Genomic DNA, 9796 nt, shown 5'->3' with positions numbered 1-9796 from the left:
TCCTTCTCCACACCCTAAAAGTTTTGACAAGACCTGATCGATCCACTCCTTATCTTTAAACTTTTATTTTCACCGAGCCCCGCGTTAGACTTCATGATTAGGAGACCGAGTTATGGTTAATCCCCATTTAAGCATCAACTTATTTTCTAATTAAGAATTGTATCAACGTCCTTTTCCAGCTGAAAACTTGCACAAGAAACAACAATTGAATTTTAGAAATGTTATCAATGAGATTTTATATTGTGTAAGCCCGTATAGTCCGGTATTTTCAAAAAGTAGTGTACGGCTTATACCATAGGATGATCCAAACAAATGTGCCACAATTTAAATAGATTGTGCCCAAAAAATCATTTCCATAGGATAATCCGAGCCCTCCGATCTATATAGGAACTGCATATTAGGGAAATATCAATAGATCGGAGGGTTGGAATCATCCTATGGGGATAACCTATTTACATTGTGGCTCATCAAATGGACGGTTTGGATAACCCGATGGTGTAAGAATATTGGACTATATAAGCTGACACCGTATAGAATCTCTGATATCGATCAACACTCCTTTTTGAATAATGAAATTCCTTTCTCTATTCTATAATTTTCTAATTAGCTGGGAGAGCTTATTACAAATTCCAAAAAAGCTAGATATAGCCAATCAAAAGATGGTGTTTAAAAAAATAAGGAGTGCCATTACTAAACAAAGGAGTGGGAATATCATCTCCCTTGTTTATTGCAATCCATATCCCCCCACCTTCTGTTTTTCTTACCAGTCAGTGCCTATAAATTAAGTATCAGGGCCAAGCACATGCACCCATCATCTCCTTTCATCATCTTCTTCCTCAGCTTCCATTGTTGTTTAAGGATGAAGCTATCTTACTTTGCTGTTTGTGTTTTGGTTGTGCTGCTTCTCGGCGAAGCCCCTGTTTCTATGTCGGCGACGTGCAACCCCATGGAACTGAGCCCATGCGCGGGGGCGATCCTAGCCTCGTCTCCACCCACTAGACAGTGTTGCACCAAGTTGCAACAACAGAGGCCTTGCCTCTGCAAGTACCTCAAGGACCCTAGTCTTCAGAGGTACATCAACTCAGGAAATGCTAAGAGGGTAGCAGGTGCATGTAACACCCCATTTCCCAAATGTTGAATCCATTTGCAAGGAGACCCTTTTCTTTAAGCTTATATCTAGCAAGTTTTAGTGTCCTTTTGTAGTAGCATTAGTAAGTTGCAGAGGTATTGGGTGGGTTTTACTGTTACTGTATGTTTTTCTGCTGGCTTATTTACTGTGTAAGGTGTGATGGGCTATTAAAATGGTATTTGATGATTATTGGAATTTATCTACCACAAGAAAACAGGTCCTGCAATAAAATCTAAGGTATGTAATAGCTATATAGAGAGTTACATGATAAAAAATTTACTCGTATAAGATATTTAATAACTATATATTTACTTTCATAAGGTATTTAATTGTGAGATGAAGTTTTCATTTATAAGGTTTTAAATGACTTGGGGGCCACTCAAGTTTGCCCATTATATAGCATTGATCTGTAGAATGCCACGATGATATTAGAAGTGCAAGACTCATCCAAAAGAAGCTTAGGGCATGTTAGACAAGGCTTCTCATTACTCCTCAATATACGCACAGAAACAGGATGATGAGAATCTACCAAAGCGAATCCGAGTCCCTTCGTAAAATCTCATTTTTTCTCATTTTTTTCATATAATGCGAGACTAAAATAAATTGGAGAAATGGTCAGGTCGGATCCAGGTTGCGAACTGCGTCTTCTGGATTTTCCTGTTTTGCCGAACTCAACGTTTATTTCACTTGTGAAGTACGATCCTATCTAATGGAGAATCGAATTTCATGTTGCAAAATCCAAAGGGGAACATTAATAAATGTGTTATGGTATGTCATCTCTTCTCTCTCAGAAACCTGACATGACCATTAAAATTTATGAAGCCCATGGCATGACCCATGCCTAATAATGATCTTACTCACCAACAAGAAAGCACTGTTTGTTTCGGATTTCCGGCACCGTTTGGGGTCCAAAATTGATTATTGGACTCTAAGGCCGTGTTTGTTTTGGATTTGAGAACCGATTGGGAATCCAAAGCAGATTATTGGACGCAAAATTAAATGTAAATTTGAGTCCAATAACCAGTTTTGGGGTCACGATCAAGTCTCAAAGTCCAAAATAAAGAAATCCTACATTAAACACAATTTTGTGTCCAATAGTGAGTTTTAGACTCATTGGTTCGCAAAATCCAAATAAAACAGGGCCAAAAGGCTTTTTGAATTTGGAAAATTTGGAAATGATAGGACACCCTTCCACCACACTCTGAGGATGACTGATCATTTTCTTTCTTTTTGTGAGACACATGACTAATCATTTTCTACCACATGTCCTGGTGGCTTTTATCAGCAATGGGTCAAGGGTAAACAATCACCTGACCTAGCAACAAAGACAGGTGCCGAAAAATGATTTGTGGTCCTATGGGTGGGTGGTACATACGTGTCTTCCTTCCATACCTCGTTGGAATGAGATCCACGGAGAGTTACTTTCGAGAGCAATGTAAAAGGTAACTTTTGGTCCTCACATAGAATGAAAACCGTTCATGTTTAAGAACATATGAGACGGCCGACACAAATTTGATCCCATCCCAAACGGACATCTCTGTGTAAGATAGAGGGCTAAGAGCTCAACGGTTTAGATTTTCTTGGCAGAACCTCAAATGAAGCTTTCAAGTATCAAGGGTCTTAAGGTCATCCGATCAAAGTGTTCACAATGGAATTTGGCCGGATTGCCATTGGATCAACGGATCTGATCACGTACAGAGGCATATGTGTTAGAATATGTGGGATCCAACGGTTGGATTGTGTTAAGATCTCACCGTTGGATCATCTTGGAGGTAGATTGAGTATGTTGGCTAAATGAGGAGACTAAATAAATTAGGTAATTGGATATGAATAGGCAAGCGAGAAATATTAGGAAAGTAGATTTAATTAGGATTCTTTCTTCTATAGTTATCTTGATTTCCGTTCTATCTTTATCATGTAAGTGCTCTATATAAGCACTAACCTACTCTTTGTAATTTATTCAAGAATAATAGAAATTCTCTAAAATTCTTCATGGTATCAGAGCGGGTCGATTGGACCTAGTCCTGCACAACACAAGAAGCTTCCATCTCCGGTGGACAGCCGATCTAGCCGTCCGCCCGATCTCTCCACTAACACCAACAATTGCAACCCTTGCTTCTCTTCTGTACCTCTCTCATACTCTTGTCATCTATGGCTTCTTTACCCCATGCCCAAAATCCTCACTGTTGTCATCACCATCCATTTCAGCATGTCTTTTCTACCTCGATCTTCATTTTGTCTCTTCACTGCCCACGGAAGCTAGAGATGAATGTCTTTTAGGAAGATGAAATTCTCGATCATCCCAAGCCATGTCATTTGAACGAGTGACTCTTTACTGTTTATTTTTCTTTTCATCATGACAGTCTATTAGAACTTATTTTATTCATCATAAGAACCCTCTGTCACCTCCTTTCTTTGTGTCAATCAAACCCCAATCCTTGTCATAAGAGCAAACTTTCACCCCCTTCGATTGATAGTCACAACCCTATTTGATTCATGTGGGTGAAAGGCTTTCTGTTTACATAAGCGATGATAAGGTGCTGTGTTGAGAAAATAAAAAACATAAAAGGGGTAAGAGTCTTGCCAATGGGCTTCTTAGATAAGACAGAAAAGGGTGAAAATCATCCAACAGTTGTGAGACATTTCCCCAAGATTGATATAGACACCCCTTTTCATCCTAATTTTAATTGAACCCTTTTCTTGCAAAACCTTCCCTATGTGAAATCCCCAAATTGATATCATCATTCAGCACACACATACAAAAAAAAAGAAGAAAGTCTTACACTCCCAAAATTTTTAGAATTTTCTTTTCCAGTTGCCCTATCATTGCCGGCCAACTTTTTGTTTTTTTTTTCTCTTCTTTGTTGCCTATTCTGGCATTGGTCCATTGTGACCCGTTTCTTGCCGATTTCGGCAATTGATCTATAGTGACCCAATTCTTGCCCATTCCGGCATTGGTCCATAGCGACCCAAGTCTCGCCCATCCGGCATTAGTCCATAGTGACCCATTTCTACTCGTCCACCAAGGGCTTGAGTATCATCTAGTCCCATAGAGGCTATGATCTATTGGCTTTTAAGCCCTCTTTGTGACAAAATGTCAAGTGGCATCTTCTTCGGCAACCATCATCAATGATCATTGGTAGCAACAACAGTCTTCAGCAAAGGATCTTCGTCATTGACTTCCGGAAGTGTGCATCAAATCAGTTGATTTTGATTACATTTGTAATTTGGGGAATTCTATTATATTGGGAATTTTTTTATTATTGTCAAACGTGAATCGATTTTCAATCCATATGCGTTTGAGGGGGCATGTTAGAATATGTGGGATCCAACGGTTGGATTGTGTTAAGATCTCACCGTTGGATCATTTTGGAGGTAGATTGGGTATGTTGGCTAAATGAGGAGACTAGATAAATTAGGCAAGTGGATATGAAGAGGCAAGCGAGAAATATTAGGAAAGTAGATTTAATTAGGTAGATTTGATTAGGATTCTTTCTTCCATAGTTATCTTGATTTCTCTTCTATCCTTATCATGTAAGTGCTCTATATAAGCACTAACCTACTCTTTGTAATTTATTCAAGAATAATAGAAATTCTCTAAAAATCTTCTTGGCAGAACCTCAAATGAAGCTTTCAAGTATCAAGGGTCTAAAGTCATCCGATCAAAGTGTTCTCAATGGAATTTGGCAGGATTGCCATTGGATCAACGGATCTGATCACGTACAGAGGCAAAGGTAGGGCTTAATAAGTTTTTTTTTTAAGGAGCACAACAACCCTTTTTTGGCATTTTCAATTTATCTTCTCTAGTCCCATTTTCCCAAAAGAACAATACACCATGTTTATCTTAGGGAGCTTCAGATCAGCAGTTTTTAATTTTACTTGGGTTGGTAATTTCATTCTCCCAGATGTCACAATGAATTGGGATTTCTATTGCGTTTTAATTCCGGAATGAGTAGGTTTGTAATAACAAAGATTGAGAGGTTGAATATCCTCTATGCCTTTGTGTATATGAGGTGGCTATATTTAATAAGGTGATGGAGATTACGATATAACGTAATGTATTTGCATAGGGCATATTTGGAGGTAGGTAATGTTCTTTTTGGGAAAGCAAAACTTGTGAGAAGAATACATATTATCCGCTTATAATTTCTCTTGGGGATCAGCTAGTTGAAAGTCACGAACAAACTTTTGGATTTTGACATAGGCTCCGTAGCAATTTGGTTGGATAGTAATTTGATGCCAATTGTGTTTGTAACTATTAATTGTTGCAGGGCACTTCATGAACCTAAGTGGAAATTTTCAATTGAATGACACTGTTAGACATAGCCGAACCCACTTCATGAACCTAAGAAATTTTCACTTGAATGACACTGTTAGACCTAGCCGAACCCAACTAGTTTGGACACAGGCTTAGTTGAGTTGAGTTGAGTTGCGTTGACACTGTTAGACCTGGCAAAAAGTGACCAAGACCTGTAGGTCCATTGGGCCCGCCCATAATTTACGGGTCTAGGTCACTAAATTAGTGACCCGTTGAAATTTGACCCGGCCAGCCCAGCCCAACCCGTCAAAATTGGGCCAGGTTGGGTAAACCTGTGGGTGCCCATGGGTGCCCTTAAAAACCCAAATGATCGAGATTTTATATGGTGTAAGCCCTTATAGTCCCGTATTTTTCAGAAAGTACTGTACGGACCACATCATAGGATGATCTAAACCATCCATGTGATGGAACACAATGTAAATAGGTTGTGGCCAAAAATCATTTCCATAGGATGATCCCAGCCCTCCGATCTATAGAGGTTTCTATAAATAGTAATAAGCATTAAGCAATTCCTCCATAGATCGGAGGGCTAGGATCATACTATGGAAATGATTTTTTGGGCATAAAGTATTTACGTTATGGCCCATCACATGGACGGTTTGGATCATCTTATAGTGTGGGAATAAAAATAGCAAAAAAAAAAAAAAAGAAAAAAGAAAAAAGGGGTAACCCGCGGGTCCACCCTGCCCATATGGGTATGGCTAGGGTTGCAACTTAGGTCGGGTTTTACCCGATCCGAATCGACCCGACCAGAAAATAACATGGGTCGGGTTTAGAAATCATGGGTCTTGGGTAGGGTCAGGTTTTAAATTGGAAAACCTGACTCAATCTTGGGTAGGGCCGGGTTTAAAGAAAAAAAAAAAACCAAAAACCCGAAACCCGACCCGACTCATATGGGTGCAGTGTGACTTTCTTAAATATCTCTTGAATAACATAGAAAATTATTTTGCAATATACTGATACAATTGTTTTGATTGAGGTGGTCATGTTTGTTATGTGAAAATAGAGTGTCCTTCTTAAAGTTATACACTTGATGACATAAATTTAGAAATTTTTGGTGTGAAGATTTGTTTGTTTTTTCTTTTACCATCTTTAAAATTAGTAATCACTATCCTAAGCTAAAAAATGAAAACCAGACCCGACCCGACCAGAACCAACCCGAGAAACTATCTTGGGTAGGGTCGGGTTTAGGAATCTTGGGTTTTCCTGTAAAAAAATTAGACCTGACCCGACTGACCCGAGTTGCACCCCTAGGTATGGCCCAAAAAAATAAAAAACACAACCCTAAGAAATCAAGATAAAATTAGAGGACATAGGTCGGGTTCGAGTTGCCCAAGGCCTCAACCATAACCCAATCCGAAATTAAATCGGGTTGGCTTTTCCCAACCCTAACCCAACCCAAGGAAATTCCAAATCAACTTGAGTCAAAATCGGGTTGAACACTTCAGGTTCGGGTAGAGCCGGGCCCAAGTTGAGCCCCTAAATTTTGCAAATCTCGTCATGCCATCAAATTGTGACAAAATAACCCATGGTAGATTTTTTGATTCATAAAAGACCAAAATGTCCTTATATGTTTTCTATAGCTCAGACGAGAATCGGAGTTGCAAGGTGTTAGAATATGTGAGATCCACCGTTGGATTAGGTGTAGATCTCACTGTTAGATCTTCTTGTGGGAGATTAGGCAAGTTGGTTAATGAGGCAACCCACTAGAATAGGCAGCTAGATTTAATTAGTAAGTATATTAGATTAGAATATTTCATCATTATCTCTTTCCATAGTTTGCTTGATCTCTTTCTATGTTTATCATGTATGTGCTCAATATAAGCACACCTTGAGCTCTATTGTAAATCATCCAAGAACTAGTGAAAATCTCCAAAATTCTTCATGGTATCAAAGCAGCCGATCCGGCCTTGATTAAAATTTCTGCAATTCTGATTTCCGGTGGACGGCTACTTCTGATTTCCGGCGGACGACTACATCGGCCGTCCGCCGGGCACTACAGCCATCAATCTCCATCACAAGCTAGCCATCCGCCCGCAACTCTGATTCAGATTTTTCCTCCATTGTCCCTCTCGATTTGTTCTTTTTTTTTTTTATATCCAAAATCATGTATGATGGCTTCTGCTTACATATCAGAATCTCGTATGGAGGATTTTCTTCCCAATGCCGTTGGCCATGTTTGGATTGTTTGTCTCATCACCATGTTGAGGCTATACCCGTCTTATTGCCTTCGGGTCACAAACAAGACTTCCCTCTTGCCAACCATACCCAACACCATTTTGTTGACTTCCCACGGCCATTTGAAAAGGAGAATAACCTTCTTTGACTATCTCACTCAGATGATCTTGGCATCTTGCACGATTTTCCATTCCAAAGGGCAAAGGTATTTGTATTTTCAAAATGAGGTAGCATCAAGTCTAGCAATGATGATCTTTCAAAGACAAGTCACATCATGTGAAAACTAATACCTCTCTTCTGTTTCAAAAACTCCTTTCATTAGTCTAATATTGAATACCTTTGTACTTGATAAAGGCACCCTCCTTTACCCATCTCAATCTTAGGTAACATGCACCCCATTCCAAATTTGATAACCCTCCCCATATTTGTTACATGCACTGTCTTTTTTTACTCCCCGTCCAAAGTTTCGATGATTCTTATTTTTGTTTCCGTCATTATTCTCAATCGCTAGTGTCGCACTCTATTTTTCGTTCGCTCTCAATCTCTCTTTTTCCATCTCAAAACTTTTCTTATCTTTCATTTATTTCAGTTGAGGTACCTCTTCTCTTCGAGGTGCGTGCCTGAAATTGATCGCTCTACTCAGTTGAAGGACCTCGATTCTTTGAGGTTCGTGCCTGAGAGAGCCAAATTCCATGAGGATCGGTACTTGCCGACCCATGTGTCTGGCCCATTGAGGCCCATTCTTGCACATCGTGGCTTTGGTCCACAGTGTCCCATTTTCAGACGGTTCGGTATTCAAAACCGGCCTAAAGACTCGCCCACTCCGGCTTGAGTCCAATTCAGTTCTTTGAGGCTTTGTGCGGCTCATCTTTCATGTGACACATTCTTCAAGCGGCAATTCATCTTCAGTAATATCAACAACAGGGACATCAATCGTAGGACTGTGCATAAAAAAAATTTACATTTTGTATTGGGAATTTTTATTGTAATCAAACGTATATTGATTTTCAATCTATATACGTTTGAGGGGGCATGTTAGAATATGTGAGATCCACCATTGGATTAGGTGTAGATCTCACCATTAGATCTTCTTGTGGGAGATTAGGCAAGTTGGTTAATGAGGCAACCCACTAGAATAGGCAGCTAGATTTAATTAGAAAGTATATTAGATTAGAATATTTCATCATTATCTCTTTCCTTAGTTTGCTTGATCTCTTTCTATGTTTATCATGTATGTGCTCAATATAAGCACACCTTGAGCTCTATTGTAAATCATCCAAGAACTAGTGAAAATCTCCAAAATTCTTCACAAGGCTCATGCATCCCGAAGAGCCAACGTTGGGAATTCTAAATGACAAGGTTATTTTTCTCCACCTAAAACTGAGAATTCAATCAAAGGCTTTTATAGTTGACATAAAGTTTGTCTTATCTTTCCACATAAGGATATTTTGTTCTTTTTTCAGAGGTGAATAAATTTGTCGGTGGGTAATTCGGTCATAAAATAACTTGATGGCAGGACTGAATTTGTAACACACTTCCAAATGCCTAAAAGTAGGGCTGCAAACGAGAGGGCTTGTTTTGCAACGAGCTTTTCTGAGCCGAACTATACAAAGCTCAAGTTCGGCTCGTTTAATTGACGAGCTTAATTTTTGGGCTCGGATTCTGATCGTTTAGTAAACAAAAGAGCCCGAGCCGAGCTTTTAATGAGCCGAACCCAAACATGTTGGCGAGCGGCTCAGTTTATTTGCAGCCCAACCTAAAAGACTGCTTTTGAAAACGAGGGGGCTTGTTTTGCAACGATCGCAAACTTCAATACATAGGGTGCCGATATTCACTATCATATTTTGATAATCGCACACCTTTTTGATGTTTTACTTTACTTTTCGAGTGGGAACAGAAGAACAAAATATCCGCCGAACTTTGTGCTTTATACCCACCATGGATCGAATCCAGTGTGAGTGAAGTAACAAGACTGATTTTTTTAAAAGGACAAAAAAAAATTGGATGCTTTTGGCGTTAGCGTTTCATCATCATCTACTGCATCCTCATCTAACGACTCCCGTTTCTCCGAACCGGCTACAGCCGGTCATAAAACGGGTAACCCGACAAACCCAACAGCGTTCCAGCTATTTTCTCAGCCCCAAAGATTTCCATCCTCATGGGGCCCCCGC

At 39.5% G+C, this 9796-nt stretch overlaps 1 pseudogene; it reads left to right on the top strand.

Annotated features, from left to right (window-relative positions):
* The first annotated feature begins 768 nt into the window (after positions 1–768).
* Positions 769–1324, top strand: LOC143884778 (non-specific lipid-transfer protein 2 pseudogene; annotated as a pseudogene).
* The last annotated feature ends 8472 nt before the right edge of the window (positions 1325–9796 follow it).

The sequence above is a fragment of the Tasmannia lanceolata genome, unplaced genomic scaffold (genome assembly GCF_043159265.1).
Source record: "Tasmannia lanceolata isolate RefF3 unplaced genomic scaffold, GAP_Taslan_0.1 ptg000008l, whole genome shotgun sequence".
NCBI classification, from domain to species: Eukaryota; Viridiplantae; Streptophyta; class Magnoliopsida; order Canellales; family Winteraceae; genus Tasmannia; species Tasmannia lanceolata.
Note: the sequence above shows the minus strand (reverse complement) of the source record. Positions and strands in the feature narration are given on the sequence as shown.